Source organism: Felis catus, chromosome B4, assembly GCF_018350175.1.
Source record: "Felis catus isolate Fca126 chromosome B4, F.catus_Fca126_mat1.0, whole genome shotgun sequence".
NCBI lineage: Eukaryota > Metazoa > Chordata > Mammalia > Carnivora > Felidae > Felis > Felis catus.
In genome coordinates this window covers 74,171,367-74,191,240 of record NC_058374.1, presented here as the reverse complement: position 1 = coordinate 74,191,240, position 19,874 = coordinate 74,171,367, and the positions used below count along the sequence as shown (strand labels likewise).

General features: G+C 43.2%; 2 long non-coding RNA genes across 2 annotated transcripts; one reads left to right on the top strand and one right to left on the bottom strand.

Moving 5' to 3' along the window:
- Positions 1 to 1,827: 1,827 nt before the first annotated feature.
- On the bottom strand, positions 1,828 to 3,006 carry LOC111556241. Its single transcript, XR_002159682.3, has 2 exons — positions 2,401 to 3,006; positions 1,828 to 2,214 (listed from the first exon to the last, which is right to left on the bottom strand). It is a non-coding gene; the product is annotated as an uncharacterized LOC111556241 (long non-coding RNA).
- Positions 3,007 to 14,728: 11,722 nt separating this feature from the next.
- LOC109501555 lies at positions 14,729 to 18,543 on the top strand. The gene is made up of 3 exons (XR_002744125.2): positions 14,729 to 16,182; positions 16,607 to 16,851; positions 18,386 to 18,543. It is a non-coding gene; the product is annotated as an uncharacterized LOC109501555 (long non-coding RNA).
- The last annotated feature ends 1,331 nt before the right edge of the window (positions 18,544 to 19,874 follow it).

Here is a 19,874-nt window from a genome sequence, read left to right as displayed (position 1 = left end):
AGAGAGAGACAGAGACAGAGCGTGAGTGGGGGAAGGGCAGAGAGAGAGGGAGACACAGAAGCTGAAGCAAGCTCCAGGCTCTGAGCTGTCAGCACAGAGCCTGATGCGGGACTGGAATTTACGGACTGCGACATCATGACCTGAGCCGAAGGGGGTCACTCAACCCGCTGAGTCACCAAGGCATCCTGCATTGTTTGTTTTATAAATCAGTTGTTGATCACTAGTCCATTCTACCAGTGAAATAGTAGACTTTTTGACATTTTTCCAAATTATTATTTACAAAACTAGTGTTACTGCTTTCTTCTTATTACCTTCCTCTTTCTCCTTTAGGACATTCTTTTGCTTAACAGTCGGTTGTGGAATCTCTGAAATATATTCAAACAAATGAAAAGGGAGAACTCTAAATGACTTTCACTTCTCTGAATCTGATGATTACCAGTTTTATTGACCTCTGATCATAAATCTTTGAATTCTATGTCAATGTTCTAGTTTCTTAGTCATGATTTCTAGGTGTTGCATAACTGTGGACTCAGTCACCCTATATATTTGTATTAGAACAAAAGACCGTGTTTATTTTCTATATACGCATTTATTCTTGGTGATGCATGCTAGTTAAATCACGGGGCAGTCTTAAAACACATGACAAAAATAGCTAAGAAAGAAACGGCTCTTTGTTCCTGGTTGAATAAACTCCGCGATGACGTAAGTATCCAATTTAAAGTAAATTCTAAACTAATTATATTAGTCCCCAAGCTTGTTCCTCCTCTCAGTAAGTGAAGTCAATATTTACTTAATCGCTCCATGACAGAAATTGCAAGATCGTCTGTGATTCCCTCCTTGCCTTCAGCCGCCAGGCGTGGAGTCCATTCTCCTTTCTGGACCACTCTGTGATCTGTCCTCTTCTCTCCCTACGCCACTACCTGGGTTCGAATTTGAAACCGGGGCGTGCCTTCCTGATTTATCTTCCCACAGGTGTTCCTTTCTTCCTCCATCCCGTTCTCTGTCTGCAGTCTATGCTCTTTTTAAGATGTGTATCTGGGGGCGCCTGGGTGGCTCAGTCGGTTGGGCGTCCGACTTCAGCTCGGGTCATGATCTCACGGTTCGTGGGTTCGAGCCCCACATCGGGCTCTGTGCTGACAGCTCAGAGCCTGGAGCCTGTTTCCGATTCTGTGTCTCCCTCTCTCTCTGCCCCTCCCCTGCTCGCGCTCTGTCTCCCTCTGTCTCAAAAATAAACATTAAAAAAAAAAAAAAAAAAAAGATGTGTAGTTTACAATTTCATTTCCCTTTCAGAGGCTGCATTTAACCGGTTACATCCTGTTAGAATTTTTCTGAAAATACTCAACATTTTGCCTTTTCTTCATCAGGCATGTTAGGCAAATACCTACGCAGCAGTGCCTCGGTGAGGTCTGAGGCTCCCCAATTGACAAGGCATCTGGGTTCCCGTAGATCACAATAATACATCACAAGCGCATACCGAGTAGATCCTTCTGAACGCACACTGAGCGCATCATCAACCGCTCAGAATGCTAACAATTTATACTAACCCTTTTTACAAAATCAGCAACAATGATTACTGGCGCCATGGACTGGGCGGCTCCTTTACATTCCAGACATATGTGTCCATTAGCTGTTACTTTTTAAACCACCCTGCAGGGCGTCAGGCCACGCTAGTCAGCTAGGAAGTAGCAATTTGCAGACACAGCCTGCCTCAGCCTACCCCCAGTCTGTCCTCCCCCAAACTGGGCCCTTCACACCTCCCGATCCCTGCGGCTTCCACGCCTATGGGGTGCCACACAGGGAATGGCGACACACAGGGGAATTAAAATGTTGTGGTGAAGTAAAGCAGGCTGTTTTATTATCAGGGGAAGAGAGAGGCTGGAGCTGAGGACACAGCACCCAGTTCACCACCGAACATGTCACTGCTTTGGTTTCAGGCATATGTTTGGGGACAGCAGGCTCAGAAGTCCTTGACGTTGGGTGGAATTGCAGATGTGAGGTCCTGGGGGAAATTCCTTATACCTTATTTATTTACAATCTTATTCGGATTGTTGGCACTCCTCGGGAAAACAGCAACAACAAAACGTGGGGTATGCTTCACAGAGCTGTGTTAAGCCCGCACTCTCTTGCAGTTTAGTGTGGCTAACTGCGGGCTTAAATTTTAGGAGGAAATAGGCGAAGAAAAAAATCGGAGACCTCGCCTGTCACGTGCTTGGTCTGTTGAAGAAAACCAGAGAGGGAGTTTATTAGTTCTTCAAATGGGAAAGCCCCCAAGCTTAGGGGGAGGGGAACGCAAAGCCTCTGGTCTAAGGGAGCGCTCAGCGGATGTTTCAAGAGTGCGTGGGTATGTCGTTGACCGCCAGGGCCAGGACCCAGCCCACAAGGCTGATGCGGTTTCTTTACCTTGTGGTTGTGTCTGATGAGGAATGCATACTTCCGTGTTCGCACAAGGAAGAGTTTCTGATTGTCCTGTCCCTTCATCATTCGGTACAGAGGAGGAAGAGAGGTCAGGAAGCACGCCACATTGTCACCCCTGCAGAAAAAGGCAGCCGGGAGCTCCTGTTGGCCGCTTGCTGATGTGCTGGGCCGTCACTTCTGCCAGCCGGCTTGGACGGAGGCAGCAGCCTCAGCCAGCCAGAGGGCATGCCCCCAAAGCCTCAGACTGCCCTGGAGAGGTGGAGGCTCTCCTCTTTTAGGAAGTCAGGGCTTCCTCTTTTATGGCCCTAACTGTGTCTAGCCTTGACTCATCTGTGCTTACAGACGAGCCTGCTTCATCTGAACCAATCCAATGTGCCTATTCAGACCAGCCCTGACTATCCTAATCATTTATTTTACATTTTGGGGACAGAGACTTAAACCCATTTAGCCCTCGGTCTGTCATCTTCAAGCTAAGGTCCCTTTATGTACTTGATGCTTTGACCACGGGATGCCACCTAGGATCTGAGAAGCTTTTTCCCTGAAGGCCACCAGGGTAACCTTGGTCTGCACCTTCTAAGGAGATTTTGGGGTATCTGGTGGTCTGCTGCCATCCCGTGACCGCATGCAGGTCTGTTTCCTCGCTTTCCTTTCCAACAAACAAGGTCCTTAAAAACCTAGGATTAAAACAATTTTTCTAAATGTTTATTTATTTTTGAGAGAGAGAGAGAGAGCATGAATGGGGGAGGGACAGAGAGAGAGGAAGACACAGAATCGGAAGCAGACTCAGGTTTCACACTGTCAGTACAGGGCCCCACACACGGCTCAAACTCACGGATCGTGAGATGACTTGAGCCAAGGTCGGACTCTTAATCTACTGAGCCACCCAGGCGACCCTAGGATTTTTAAAATGATCTGGGCGCCTGGGTGGCTCGGTCGGTTAAGCAACCGATCATGAAGACAGGCAGTCGGTTAAGCGTCCGACTTCGGCTCAGGTCATGATCTCGCGGTCCGTGAGTTCTAGCCTCGCGTCGGGCTCTGTGCTGACCGCTCAGAGCCTGGAGCCTGTTTCGGATTCTGTGTCTCCCTCTCTCTCTGCCCCTTCTCCGTTCATGCTCTGTCTCTCTCTGTCTCAAAAATAAATAAATGTTAAAAAAAATTTTTTTTAAATGATCAATTCATTAGAGAGTGCAGAAAACTGCAGTAAACTTTTGCCTTGTCTCCAGTAGGCTGAAGTAATTACCAAGAAGAGAGGAAAATACCCTAAACCTGATGCTAAGGGTACTCGGCATCGATATAATATGGATAATATTACGGTTAACATTTGTTGAGTGCTATTTGTGTTCCTTTTCCTTTCTTCTCTCTCCTTCCTTCCCTTCCCTTCTCTTTAGCTAAAAACTATCGGCTAAAGTCGTTGATTGTTCTAGCATAATCTATACACAACCACGATTACAAAGATTAAATGATTAGGGGGTCAGTGAGCTAGGACGTCCAGATTCGTTTATGCTAAGAATCATTGACTATATAGCATTTATTGCTAAATTAGAAGGAAACACTATGGCCCATGTATGGAAATCAGCTTTTTTGTAGACAATGAGTAGGAGCAATTAGAGCCACCCAGAACCTTTACTTGTAGATGTATGACTTACTTCTCCTGGTCTGTAGGCAAATTGAGGAAATGAGGCAGCAAGCTAGGATTGGGGATAAATCCAGAGCATGATACCACTTTAAGAAAACCCGGATGTCTGAAAACTATACCAGGAGCCACAAACTCCAATAGCTGTAGGTATTAGACGTGAGATATAAGACAGTACGTGAAGCAGGATCTGTTCTTGGATGTATACTCATTTTCCATATTAAACATGTAGAAATAGTCTTTGTATCCTCCGAGAATGAATTGTATATTTTTTTCTTGAAGTTCTTAAACCTCTCCTATCTCATTTTGCCGCTTCTTACGAATAAATGGAAGAGAAAAATACCTCTCGATCATGAAGACAAAAAAAAAAAGCGCGAAAGTAGAGTGGTAAATGAAAACTTAATATGCAGTCTCATTGTCGGGGACAATAGGGAATAGTGGGGATTGTGGCGAAATGGAGAACACGTGCCATTTAAGTGGGCACTAGCCCTTCTGTTCTAACAGACTGCTCTGTGAGAGAAAATAGTTTCAGTTATTGCCAGGTACTCCAATTTTTCAAAAAGCAAGGCTGTAAAGGTTTTTATGAGATATACCCTGATTTTTAAACATCGGTCAAAATAAATAAATAAATAAATAAATACACCACGTAGGTAAAACCAAACAGCTTTGCAGTCATTAGGTTTTTGCTTCTGTCTAGAGAGGGAGAGAGTCCAATTCAAGCAAACATCTGGGAATCAGGAATCACACAAAATCAGGCCAAATGGGAGCTGTGGACAGGGGACAGATAAGCCATGAGGACTGCAGAAACGACAGAAGGGCCAGAGAGAATTCTGACGCCATTCTTGCCTCAGGAACAGACATTTTCCCTTCCAGCTGTGGCAGAAGCCAGTAACGGTTTCCCAGGCAACATCCAGTCTGCCTAGCCTGGAAACTCACGGGCTTCTGCAGTGTAGCAACATTTCTTGATAGGCAACTTTGGCACAGTTTCGGAGTCTTACAAACCCAAGAAAGGAAGCTGAGATGGTGCTTTAGAGCAGTAACTCCCTGCCGTGGAAAATGTTAACTCCCCTCCCCCCCTTTTTTTTTTTCAAGTTTGCTTATTTATTTATTTTGAGAGAGACAGCACAAGTGGGGGAGGGACAGAGAGAGGGGAGAGAGAGAATCCCAAGCAGGCTCTGCTCTGTCAGCACAGAACCCGATGCAGGGCTTGAACTCACGAACTGCGAGATCGTGCCATGAGCTAAAGTCTGACACTTAACGAACTGAGCCACCCGGGCATCCCAGATTTCAACCTTTCTGTGAAGTATGGAGTTTTTAATGAATGCTCATTTCTTTGTCTTTGTGGATCCTTGAAATCAGGTTCTCAAAGCCTGAATGCTTCATAAGTATCTTCTAGTATAGTTTTTATTTTGTTTGTGGTGCTTACAATGAATATAGATAATCAGATATTTGTAACACTGGTATATTGATATTGTAGTTGATCCAAATGTTTTTTAATATTTCTTCAAAGTTGGGCAGAGCTCCATGGGCCCATTTTCAGATGGAAGTTCAGGTTTACTCGAAGATGAACTTAAGAATACGTGTTTCTAAAAAAAAAAAAAGGGGGGCGCCTGGGTGGTGCAGTCGGTTAAGCGTCCGACTTCAGCCAGGTCACGATCTCGCGGTCCCGGAGTTCGAGCCCCGCGTCGGGCTCTGGGCTGATGGCTCAGAGCCTGGAGCCTATTTCCGATTCTGTGTCTCCCTCTCTCTCTGCCCCTCCCCCGTTCATGCTCTGTCTCTCTCTGTCCCAAAAATAAATAAACGTTGAAAAAAAAAGAAGAATACATGTTTCTTTGTTAAGGAACAATAATATATATAATAATATATGTATGTAATTTGTAAGAATAGTAATACTGTTAGGGCAGTATTAATAACCATACTACCGAGAAGTTTAAAAAGCCTTCCAAATAACTTCTAGCAATTCTCTGTTTTGTTTTTAAGAAACTGGAGAAATAGAATTTAAATGAGCAACTCTGCCTTTTAATCCATAGGTCCTATATCCTTTACTGTTTACCTGTCCTTATTATTTTTCTACCTACTCTAACAAGCTAAGCTGAGATTAGATATACCAGGGGAAGGCTATAGGTACATTGTGTCCTGATATCAGCAAGGCAGTTGGAAATGGCTGTCAGTATAACCTTATAAATAAGATGGAGAAATATGTAGGTGATACATGATAGCACAGTTTAGTGCATCCATAGTCATCTACATCCAATATCTGACATATCATTCAACAAACATTGAGTTAACAAATATTAATGGGTATCTGCTATGAACTAGGTACCATGCCAGGTTCTATAAGCATAGGAGTGAATATGGATTGTTTTGTAGAGGGCACTGAGAAGGAAATAAAGGTTTTAAAGCAGGACACACACACACACACACACACACACACGCAAATTGTATATATAAATGTATAAGTATCAATGTATATTTGAGTGGAGAATAGATTTTATCCTCACAGTGGATATTGCAATAGAAAAGTAATTTTGAAGTGTCCTAGGTGAAACATGTTGTATCACTATATATAAATGATATATATAAAATGTATCTTGACTAATAGGCTATTTTTAGAGCAGTTTCAGGTTTATAGAAAAATTGAATAAGAAAGTACACGTTCCTATACATATTCCTCTTCTACCTCCAAAGTTTCCCTTATTACTACATTTTGCATTAGTGTAGCACATTTGTTACAATTGATGGATCAATGTTGATACATCATTTAACTAAAGTTCTTAGTTTGCATCAGGGTTCCCTCTGTGTTGTACATTCTATGGGTTCGGACAAATGTTCATTTGTAGCCACCATGTTTCATGGCGTCACATATCATCCTGTATCCGCCATTAGAGCATCATCGGGAAAAGTTTCACTGCCCTAAAAATCCTCTGTGCTTCACCTGCTCACCCTCTCTTCCCCCAGAAACCTTGGCAACCACTGCTTTTTCTATTGTCTCCTTAGTTTGCCTTTTCCAGAATGTCTATGGTTGGAATCACACAGGATATATAGCCTTTCCTTCCTGGCTGGCCTCTTTCACTTAGCAATATGCCTTTTACGTTCAAAAACAAAAAAACAAAATAGAGATTTGGCAGAACTCTTAGCTTTGTAAGAAACTGCCAAACTGTCTTCAGTGGCTGTACTCTTTTGCCTTCCCACATGCCCTGAAGAGTTCCCGTTGCTGTACGTCCTCACCAGCATGTGGTGTCGTAATTGTTTTTGGATTTTGGCCATTCTAATAGGTGTGCCATTTTTGTTTTAGTTTGCAGCTCCCTAATGAAATGTAGTGTTGAACATCTTTTCCCATGCTTATTTGTCATCTATATCTTCTTTGGTGAGGTTCAGATCCTTTGCTCATTTTAAAACTTAAGGTGTTTTCTTATTATTGACTTTTGAGAGTTCTTTGTACCTTGTGGATGTAAGTTCTTAATCACCTGTGTGTTTCATAAATATTTTCTCCCAGTCTGTGGCTTGTCTTTTCTTTCTCTTAACTGTGTCTTTTGTAGAGCGGAAGTTTGTAATTTTAATGAAGTCCCACTTACGGATCTTTCTTTCATGGATTATGCTTTCGATACTGAATCTAAAAACTCGTTGCCAGATGCAAAGTCACCTAGGTTTTCTCCTATTTTATCTTCTAAGAGTTTTATTGTTTCGTATATTTAGGTCTGTGATCCGTTTTGAGTTAATTTTTGTGAAAGGCTAATTTTTGTGTCAACTCTTTTTTTTTCTTTTCTTTTCCCATGTGGATGTACATTGTTTCAACAACATTTATTGAAAAGATTATCCTTATTTTAGTGAATTGCCTTTGCTCCTGTGTCAAAGAGAAGTTGATTATATTTATGGGGGTCTATTTCTGGGTTCTTTATTTTGTTCCATCAATCTATTGGTCTGTTTTTTCACCAGTACCGCATCACTACAGCTTTATAGAAAGAATTAAAGTCAGATAGTGTCAGTCCTCTGAATTTCTTCTTCTTTTTATTATTACTATTATTAGGTTGTCTATTCTGGGTGTTTTTCATCTCTATATAAACTTTAGAATCAATTTGTTGATAGCCAAAACATAACTTGCTGGGATTTTTATTAGGATTGAGTGGAATCTGCTGATCGAATTAGAAAGAAGTGATATCTTGATAATATTGAGTCTTCTTATCCATGCAACACCTCCCCCATTTACTTAGATCATTGGTTTCTTTCATCAGAGTGTTGCGGTTTTCATCATATAGATCTTGCACATTTGTTTTAAAATTTATCATTGGATTTTTATTTTCTTGTCAGTACTAATGTAAATGGTGTTGTGTTTTCAATGTCAAATTCCAAATGTTCATTGCTGGTGTTAGGAAAGCAATCACTCTGGTATGTTAACTTATGTCTTGCAACCTTGCTATTATCACAAGAGGTTTTTTGTTGATTCTGTGGGATTTTCTACACAGAGAGTCATGTTGTTTGTAAGCAAACACAGCTTATTTTTTCCTTCTTAGTCTGTATAACTTTTATTTCCTTGATAAAAAATCTTATTGCATTACTTAGGACTTCCAGTGCAATATTGAAAAGGAGTGGTAAGAGGGAATATCCTTGCCTGATTTCTAATCTTCAGGAGAACACATCTAGTTTCCGTTAAGTATGATGTTAGATGCGGATATTTTGTCGATATTCATTCATTCATTTTAATTCCAGTATAATTAATGTACAGAATTATATTAGTCTCAGATATACATGCATAAAGTTTAAATAAAGTCTTGATTTTGTTTAACTTTCTTCCTTTGTTATTGTGGTAGATAATACCTCACATGTGCTGATAATTTACTATGTGTCAGGCATCCTATAAAGAGACTTACATACATTATTTAAGTTAAACTTGAAACAATCCTTGTGGTAGGTACTATTATCTCCATTTTATGGATGAGGAAACTGAGGCACAAACAGGTGAGTATCTTGTTTCAGGTGGGCAGAGCCAGGATTTGAAGAGCGGCACTCTGATGCCAGAAACTTAGCCCCTGAGCTCTACTGACCCCTGATGAAGTGCTCCCACTTGCAGATGGCCTGCTCTACCTATATTTTTTGTGGTTTGCATATTTTTAATTTTTTTTATTTATTTAAAAAATTTTTTTTAATGTTTATTTATTTTTGAGACAGAGCATGAGCAGGGAAGGGGCAGAGAGAGAGGGAGACACAGAATGTGAAGCAGGTTCCAGGCTCTGAGCTGTCAGCACAGAGCCCGACGTGGGGCTCAAACCCACGAACTGTGAGATCATGACCTGAGCCGAAGTCGGACGCTTAACTGACTGAGCCACCCAGGTGCCCCTTGCATATTTTTTAAAAAAAGACACTCGTACAGACTCCATTTCAAAAATGGCAGGATTTTCAAATTTCCTTGCAAACTTAAAGTAATTCATTTATTTTGGAACTGGAATTGATACATTCCCTGGTTTGACTAATCTTGTGGAAAACCGGTCTGATAGAATATTGGAAGGTGTGGGAAGAAGTGTAATGGGGAAAGAAATCGAAGAAGTTTTTTTTTTAAGGCAATTATTAACTACAGGGAACAAGCAAATGATAAGGAAATTTAATAGTAATCATAGTGCACTCAATATTAAATTATGAATGCTAGTTGCATGAGTATAGTAAAGCATATAATAAGTATTTAACGACACACGCAAAAAAGTGAATGGAAGTTGAAGACGTGGAGAATAGGAAAAGTGGGTGAGACAACTCGGACGGACTCAGGTGCCACTTTCTTTGATCTGCCTGACTCGCCTCCATGTCTGATATTACACTGGACTGAGCTGCCCTGAGCAATCGTCTTTCTGACTCTCACTGCATCGTGTTGCTTACAAGAACTACACCTCTAGGGGCGCCTGGGTGGCGCAGTCGGTTAAGCGTCCGACTTCAGCCAGGTCACGATTTCTCGGTCCGTGAGTTCGAGCCCCGCGTCGGGCTCTGGGCTGATGGCTCAGAGCCTGGAGCCTGTTTCCGATTCTGTGTCTCCCTCTCTCTCTGCCCCTCCCCCGTTCATGCTCTGTCTCTCTCTGTCCCAAAAACAAATAAATAAACGTTGAAAAAAAATTAAAAAAAAAAAAGAACTACACCTCCAGTGTAATGCTCAACTCTCCTCTACCTACGATCATGTAGTTTTTTGGGGGGATTTTCTGCCTCTAAACGAATTTAGAAAGACCATCAGAGAGGAAGAAGCATAGGTGGAGGGAAAGGAATAACCTTATAGCCACCAATTACGAGACAGAATTGAAATGTAAACGTAATGAATACGGAGAGAGATCATTTCATATCCTCATCATCCTCATTTTCTCTCTTGAGGCACAGCTCCAACTTTTACGAAGACTAATTCCCAAAGACTAAAGCAGGCTTCTTTTATCTCATACAAGTACACATTTCTTCATAGAACAGGTTAAATATATAATGCTAATAATGCACAATACTCCCAATGAAGACAATAAGTTTAAATGGAATCACAAAACAGAATAAATGGCCAGTGTGAAGGTCGAAGGGAATTTTCATTCGCTATCTCATTTTGCCACATCCCACCTTTCCCTGCCTCATTAAAATCCTGGCCATATATTGCTGTTCTCCCATCTAAGGAACGTCTGTTCTTTAAATAGTATATGGAACTCCTACCGGTGTGCCCTTCCTTCTTGGCAGGTCAGCTGAGAATATTAACTAGAGTACTTTGTTCCATGGTTCCCAGAAGAGCAGGAGACCGTAATATTCGGAGAAGCTTCATTGTTGAAACAGCCTGAGCAGTCTGCCAAAAATGACCAGCTCCCTTTGCCCTGAAGAAGTTTCTCTTGTGTTTGCAATAAGTAGATATCAAAGGGACACTTATGGGTCTAAACTAGTTCCCACGCTTGTGAGGAGACCCACCTCTGAGATGAGGAAGGCAGTGGGGAGGCAGATCTGTTTGAGGGGCAATAGAGAAAGTTATCTGGAGGACGCTGGCAGCAAAGGGCAGGCTGTTAGTGGTGCAGAGAGGTCTTAAGGCAGCCTGACCAAATGCCCCTACAGGTGGCAAAGTACAGCAAAAAAAAAAAAAAAAAACCACTTCAGTATCACGGCATGGGATATTTATTCAGTGATAGGTAGGCAGGAAACCCGGGAATTCAGGTTAGTGAGGTCAAGAGCAACACAAGGCCCCAGCCGCGGAGAAACCGAGGAATGAAATGGGTTAAAAGCAACCACAACTCAAGACACCAAATGCAGTCATCACAGTTAGGTCCTAAATGGCGGACAATGAAATACACTGGTGAAATGCAATCAGCAAACAAGACTAGAATCTCCGAGACTATCTGGTTGCCTCAATGGGATGTATAGGACTAGAGCAGGTGCGCTGACCCTCACACCAAAATTTATGTCAGTGGGTGAAAAGACAATTGTAACTTCCCAGTGGACCATGATTTAAGCCATTCAGGACTACATGTAGGGAAGTAGGTCTGTGTCTCTAAAAGAGATTAGAAGAAATGCTCACAGTTTATAAAAGTCATTCCCAATGTTTAATCTTTTTGTTTTGGAGGTCAGCCAGTATTCCAAATCTTCGACTCTAGCTACCGGGGTAATCTGGGCATGCGAAGGCAGTAATCTGAATTACGGTGGTGATCGAGAGGGGTGGGGGCAAACTGATGAACCAAATGGCGCGCGGAATTGGAGGAGGGTACAAGAGTCATGGCCAGAGAAGTGTTGTAGAGAATGGTTCCCAGTGTTAGAAGATAAACTGAGACATATTAAAATTGTTCAGAGTTTGGGGCGCCTGGGTGGCGCAGTCGGTTAAGCGTCCGACTTCAGCCAGGTCACGGTCTCGCGGTCCGGGAGTTCGAGCCCCGCGTCGGGCTCTGGGCTGATGGCTCAGAGCCTGGAGCCTGCTTCCGATTCTGTGTCTCCCTCTCTCTCTGCCCCTCCCCCGTTCATGCTCTGTCTCTCTCTGTCCCAAAAATAAATAAACGTTGAAAAAAAAAATTAAAAAAAAAAATAAAATTGTTCAGAGTTTATTTGAGCAAAAAATCAGTTCTGATGGGGTAGCACCAAGTCAGAAGTGGTCAGGAGAATTCCACCAACAGGAGCTCCCAGAGAGACTTTCTTTGTAGAGAAAAGGTGAAAGTAAAGCAAGGAAGTCATTGATTGGCTCTAGCTTAAAGCCTAGTTGGCCGGTTGTGATTGGTTACCCTTAGGTTTCAACTTTGTAATCTTGAGGCGTTTACAGGCTTAGATTTTAGTTTGCTTACACAGGTTGCCATGGCGTTAAAGCTATTTCAATCTAATGGCCTCCTTGTCCGGTTAACTGAACACGGGTTTCTGAAGTGGTTTGGACAACTGGATGGATGGTGATGCCAACACAGAATAGGGACAGTCTAATGCCTGGTTGCAAAACGGACTCCACTTTTTACTTTCTGTGCACATTTGAGCCAATTACTTAACCTCTCTGAGCCTTTATCTGTATCTGCTTCCTGGACATCTTCTGGTTTTGTCCAGGCTACATATTTCTCTTATTTCAGCCTCTAAACACCCTGTTCCCTGCAGCCTATTTAATTGCCTTTCATATCAAAGGGAAATGAAAGCAAAAAGAATAGATTTTCTTATCATCATCATTCATTTACTGTCTATTGCGGTTTTGAAGCTATTTGCAGGCCCTGTGGAAAGAAGCAAAGATTATAAAGCGTAGTCTACATCTTTGAGATAGTTATCAGTTTGTTTAAGTAAAGCAAATCCATATGCAATGAGAAAACAGTAGTTCTATAACAATGGATAGATATTCCACAATGATATTAGATAGATTGGATATATTCACAGGAGGAGACAGAGCGAATGGATGTTCTATTGGTCAGGAGCTAATGAGGAGATAAGGAGAGCGAACTGTCACCTCTTTGGCAAGTGCTAGGTGCCCCATATATCAACTGATGGTTCTGAGTCAGCTATAGAAAATGGTAACGAGGGGCGCCTGGGTGGCTCAGTTGGTTAAGTGTCTGACTTTGGCTCAGGTCACGATCTCACGGTTTGTGGGTTTGAGCCCCACCTCAGGCTCTGCATTGACAGTGCTGAGCCTGCTTGGGATACCCTCTCTCTCTCTCTCTCTCTCTCTCTGACCCTCTCTGACTCACACTTTGTCTCTCTGTCAAAATAAATAAACTTTAAAAAAGGAAAATGTAATGAATATGGATCACAAAGAGAAGGGCATGTAGGGTTCTCATTAGAATCACGTGGTAGTAAAAACAAACAAATGAAAAATCCACCTGCACCCAGGCCCCACCCCCAGAGATCCTGCATCAGTTGCCCTGGGCCTGGGAACCCAAGGATCCATGCTGTAGGAAAGCTTTCTGTGATTCTAATGTGCATCCAGGGCTGAAAACCTCTGCCTTAGGGCAAAGACTAGATGATGAATATTTTTACGTCTTTTTTTTTTTTAAATGTTTCTTTATTTTTAAAAGCGAGAGAGACAGAGCACAAGCAGGGGAGGGGCAGAGAGAGAGGAAGACACAGCATCCATAGCAGGTTCCAAGCTCTGAGCTGTCAGTGCAGAGCCTGACGTGGGGCTCGAACCCACGAACTGTGAGATCATGACCTGAGCCGAAGTCGGACGCCTAACCAACTGAGCCATCCAGGCGCCCCGAATATTTCCACGTCGTTTGTGGAGAGCTGCAGGCCTGGGGGTGAATATTTCTTCTTGTGGGTTGTAATGAAAATGTGGCTTCCTCCACGTTGCCTAGGATGAGAGTAAGGTAGATGCCTTGGGCTGTGAACATGCTAGTTCGTCTGGGGAAGCGCAAGCTGAAGGTTTGGGGAAGGCGCCCCCCCTGAGATCTGGTAGATCGTTGAATGGTAATGCTGGCATACGGCATTAAGGAGAAACCTGGGGATTTCAAGCAGACCTTTATCAGAAGATAAGGAGGTAAAGCAAGTCTGAACACAGCACATGGCTGTGAAGCCAGCTAGGTCCTTTTGGGAAAGTGGCTTAAAGTCAGCCTCAGCTTCCTCATTTGTAAATGGGCATACTCTTCGTAGCCCCCTTACGTGTTTGTTGTAAGAATGAGATGGGAGAATACGCATAAAGCACAGAATGCCGTGGCTATCATACAGACAGGAATAGGCATCAGTTAATGTAACTGTTGTTTCAAAGAGATAAAGGTTCTGTGTGAATGAATCCTGTATCCCAGCCTCAGGATTTAGGTGGCGGCTCGTAAAGATTTGCCTTGGAAACTGGTGGAGACCTAAAGGTTTCTAGTTGAAGAAGGTGAAGGGCATTGAGAGAAAGCCTGTCACCCTTAGCCTGCAGGGAGCCGGAAGGAAGAAAAGGAGCCGGAGGGAAGGTGTCGAGGCCACAGGCTCGGGGTTCAGGGCGAGGAAGAAGTGGGTCAGAACAAATGGAACTGGGGGGACATCTGCAGCCATTTTGGAGACTGAGACCCAGAGAATGGGGCCCCATGGAGCAGGGCTCTCGCTCGTGCCTTCTCATGAACCAACCTGAACCACAGAAAAGGACGGGCTGGGATAGACAGCTTTCGCTAATCTGAGTTTAGGCGTTTCTGCTTGTTGGGCGAGAAGTCCAACTCAAGATTACGCGAACTCATGCGTATGACAATATTGTTCTGAAACAAAATACTGTGTGCATGAGGTCTTGTCATTGTGTTTCTGTGTGGAGTTTCAGAGATTCCTGCAAATGACATTGAACCAGTCTGTGCACTTCAAGCACCTTTCTGAGCATGTTGTGTTGAAGTGGGTATGTGGGTGGGGAACGGCTGAGACAAGTGCCAGCTGGGGCTGGAGGAGCCAACCCAAGAGCTCTCTTCTGTGGCTCTCAGGCCTGGAGCGGCAGAGAGTTATGCGGAGGGCTTGCCAAACATCTCGGGGAACTTTCTGTTTGGAAATTTCAAGGACTCCCATTTCGTCATAAGGCTAGTTGAAGGGAAAATGCCAGGCTGGAGAGAAACAAAAGATGGCTGGCTTTTAGAGTCTGACTCAGCGTCCCTGCTCATCAGTTGTTTGCTGAAATGAAGGCAATATGTGCAATGGCGATGCAGCGCTAGAAAGGGATGGCTAAGTCCATGGTGTTTGCACCTGATGCTAGGGTAGCAGAAAGCCACTGTGTAACCTCAACACCACTCAAGGACCTGTAAACTACCAAAGATTGAAGAAATAAATTTGTGTTCGAGGTCACTCATCCATTAAAAGGACTTTAAAGAAGAATATCTTCGTTATGAGAAGAATGGTCACAATAACAATTTAAGGAAGATTACGGACTGTTCTTTTCTGAACAGGACTGCACCTGTTCGGTTGGGCAGGTTGTTCGTGGCACAATAGAGTTGGTCCTGAAATCAGTCTGCTTCTCTGCTCACTAAACCTGTACCTTACTGTGGGGCTGCATCGGCCCAGAAGGAATGCCTTCTTCCAGTTCACACAAAGGCATCCCATGAAGTAGTGTGGATCCTCTCAAGGTCTGAAAACGATGCATGTCTTCTGCTTAGATCACTTCTTAAAGTCACTTCCAGATTCAGGTAGGAAACAAATGTTGGAAGAAAAAAGAGAAGATAAAAACGATCGGAATATAAGGTATAGGAAATTTTTAAAAAGTAGCTTGGTGAAGTCAATCATGAGGAACAGTGGGAGGTCTCAAGACAGGTGAAGGCACTCCCTCCCACCCCCGTAGACTCTGGTACTGTGAGTAAACATGGAGAGAAAGTTCACAGTGACCTAATAAATGGAAGAAAGGAAAACAGGGCAAAATGCAATGCAGAGCTGTTTCACAGCAAGAAGCTACATGAGTCTAGCAGCTAAACCCAGCAATTGTTTAACCGGGGCTGGAAACATTTCATTTGCCAGCAACAGGCCTGTTTTTAGGGAGACCATGTAAAATGAGTGCGTTTCTGACAGCCCCTGAGCTTTTCACTTTCGTCCAAACTCCCTTCGCCCCCTGCCCGTCCCACCACCGCCGTGTGGCCGACGGCTACAGCTGACGTCTCACATCTCCACTTGGATGATGAAAGCTTCCATATCACGTTCACATCTGCAGGGCTCTGCCGCTCTCAGTTCTGACCGCTAACTGCTCAGCTGCACATTTCACAAAAGGAAGTCCTGAACTCGGAGAAGTTTGGACTTGAAACGAGGTAAGTAATTGCGCAGGTCCCTCTCAATGTCTTAGGAAAGCAGAATTTACACATTAAAAACAGATCACCACATTGGGGCGCCTGGGTGGCTCAGTCGGTTGAGCTTCCGACTTCGGCTCAGGTCATGATCTCGCGGTCCGTGAGTTTGAGCCCTGCATCCGGCTCTGTGCTGACAGCTCAGAGCCTGGAGCCTGCTTCAGATTCTGTCTCTCCCTCTCTCTGACCCTCCCCTGCTCATGCTCTGTCTCTCTCTCTGTCTCAAAAATAAATAAAACATGAAAAAAATTTTAAAAAGTAAACATTAAAAAGAAAATTTAAAAAACAGATCGCCACAACTGAGCATTGAATTTGGTAAAAATAAATCAGACTACCTCAAAGGACTTTTGCCCAATGCTCACTGTGTATATCTCTTACTTTTCCACAGACCGGGAAGACCTGTGGCCAACACCCTTGTTGGATTCTTGTGACTTAAGGCTTCTGTGTGGGAACATCACTGAACCCAGCTGAGGAATTTACAACATGATCTGCTTCCCTTGGGATTTAATTACTTATCCATCCATCCATCCATCCATCTTGGTCCATGATCTCACATAGACCCTCAACTGTGTTAGATGCTGGGAATACAAAGATAACTGAGGCATGGCGACTGCCTCCAAAGTCTTCAGTAAGGTGAGACAGACGTGTAACAAATGCCATACTCTGCCTTAGTGCTACGACACATGTATGTCTGGGGAACAGAGGGGTCACCAAGAAGGAGGAGGTGCTCCCAGGCAGAGCAAACTGTGGGAATAAAGCAGCCATGGTCAAAGAACTGGTGTGGTTGGGAAAAGACAGATCAGTTGGCCTCTTGGAACCCTATCTTTGGAGCGGTTGGAGTAAAGGCCAGGTCCAGGAAGTAGATGTGGAAGAATGGGGCTTGGCTGGCACAGATCGGAAGATCCCAGTGGAAGTGTAATTATCTTTTTTTTTTACTTAAATTTTTTTTTTTAATTTTTTTTCAACGTTTATTTATTTTTGGGAGAGAGACAGAGCATGAACGGGGGAGGGGCAGAGAGAGAGGGAGACACAGAATCAGAAACAGGCTCCAGGCTCCGAACCATCAGCCCAGAGCCTGACGCGGGGCTCGAACTCACGGACCGTGAGATTGTGACCTGGCTGAAGTCGGACGCTTAACCGACGGTGCCACCCAGGCGCCCCTTTTATTTAATTTTTTTTATTGTTTATTTGTTTTTGATAGAGAGAGAGAAAGACACAGCACGAGTAGGGGAGGGGCAGAGAGAGAGACACACAGAATCCCAAGCAGGGTCCAGGCTCCGAGCTGTCAGCACAGAGCTGGATGCAGGGCTCGAATTCACGGACCATGAGATGACCTGAGCTGAAGTTGGACGCTTAACCGACCGAGCCACCCAGGGGCCCCAAGGAAGTGTAACAGTCTTTATAAGACTTGGCCTCCAGACAATGTCTATAGTTCCCAGATATGCACTCAACGGATTTAATATTTGAGAGGAATTCCAGAATGTGTAGAGCTGGGAGTTGCCTAGTGGATGGAATGCTTGGACAGCTACTCTATCACCTCTGGTCCTTAGAGCTAAATTCATGAGCACATTTAGTCTCTGTTTAGCTCTTAAAAAAAAAAACGTTTAACAACACTGATTCTTTTATCACTTGCTGCCGGGTTTAACTGTTTAAGCCTGTTACTGAGTGAAGATTAAAGACGCATGTCTTACTATATGTTGCAGCTATAGTTAAACGAGGGTAGTAATTCCCTTGGAGTAAGGATGGGGGGTTTTCATCTGCACCAGATCATTTCACCTTCCTTGGATTTCCAGTTTCCTGACACTTCATTTTCTCTCATTTACCATCTCTCTCTTGGTTTTCTCTCCTTTTTTTTTTTTTTTTTTTTATTTAACTGATGGCTCCATACTTCAGTTTTCTCATCTGTACAAGGGGGATAACAATAGTACCCACTGCAAAGAATTGGAAGATGAAATGAAAAAAATTCAAGTAAAATGCTTAGCATATGTTCATTTGAAAATGTTAAATATCATTATTATCCATGCTCACTGTAGAAAATTTTAAAAATACAGAAAAATATAACAGAGAAAATTATAACAATCTAAAAAAAACCCACTCCTCAGGGATAATCATTATTAACATTTTGCTGTTTTCTTCCCATTTCTTTTTTTTCTTTTTTTTGGCTAAGAAATGCTAGGTCATACTGAATGTGGAGTTTGATATACCCCACCTCCATTTTAGTAAGTATTCTTGCAAAGGTTTGTTACCTAATTTAGTTATTATTAGCTGTCTAAGTAAAACTTTTTAAAATGTTTATTTATTTATTTTGAGAGAGAGAGAGCACATGCGAGTGAACATGAGCAAGGAAGGGGCAGGGGGAGAGAGAGAGAGGGAGGAAGTGCAGAGCCCCATGTGGGGCTCGATCTCATGAACTGTGAGATCGTGACTTCAGCCAAAATAGAGTCGGACACTTGGGGCGTCTGATGGCTCAGTTGGTTAGGCATCCAACTTCAACTTGGTTCATGATCTCACCTTTCGTGGGGTCAAGCCCCGTGTCAGGCTCTGTGCTAACAGCTCAGAGCGTGGAGCCTGCCTCAGATTCTGTGTCTCCCTCTCTCTCTGCCCCTCCCTGACTCACTCTCTGTCCTTCCCCGTTCTCTCAAAAATAAATAAATAAATAAGAGTTGGATGCTTAACCAACTGAGACACCCAGGCACCCCAAGTAAAACTTTTTTTAAATTAAGTTTTTAATTTCAATTCCAGGTGAATTAACATACAGTGTTATATTAGTTTCAGGTGCACAATATAGGGATTCAACGATTCCATACCTCACCCTGTGCTCATCACAACAAGTGCACTCCTTCATCCCCCTCACCTATTTCACCCATCCCTCCACCCGCTTCCTTTCTGGTAACTGTCAGTTTGTTCTCTGTAGTTAAGAGTCTATTTTTTGCCTTGCCTCTCTGTCTCTTTTCTCCCCCTATGCTTGTTTGTTTTGTTTCTTAAATTCCACATATGAGAGGATCATATGGTTTTTGTCTTCTTCTGACTGACTTATTCTCTCTAGCTCCATCCATGTCATTGCAAATGGCAAGATTTTATTCTTTTTTATGCCTAAATAATATTCCATTATGGCTAAAGATATTCCACATCTTCTTTATCCATTCATCTATTGATGGGTACTGGGGCTGCTTCCATAATTTCTCTCTTAGTTTTAGATGAGATCCCATGGTTTCTCCCTGTGGACACTACCTCTCAGATACCCTCACCTTTCTAACTTCTTACCCTGGAACTACCTACCTTGATCCTTAACCTAAATTTCTGAGTGATTCTGGAGAATGTAAAGATCTGTTTGGAGGTGAATCTCAAACATTGGTAAATAGGGCAGCATGTCTAACATGCAAAGTGGCAAAATGACCCATCTTCGCATACAATAGTCATTGCCTGTTGCTTCCTGAAGGCCATTTCCCCTTCTTCCAATGTGTTCATGTGGTCCAGAGAGATCCCTTGATCACAGGGAGAGCAGACCCTACCCCAGGCCCAAGAATGAATCAGTATAGATCTAAACCAGTTATGGAAATCTCCTTCCCGTGGGCCGTTGATGCTTCTAAGTTTGGGTATCTGACCCAGTTCTCACCAACAGGCTATAAAGAGTAATCTGGAGACTTCCCAAGACA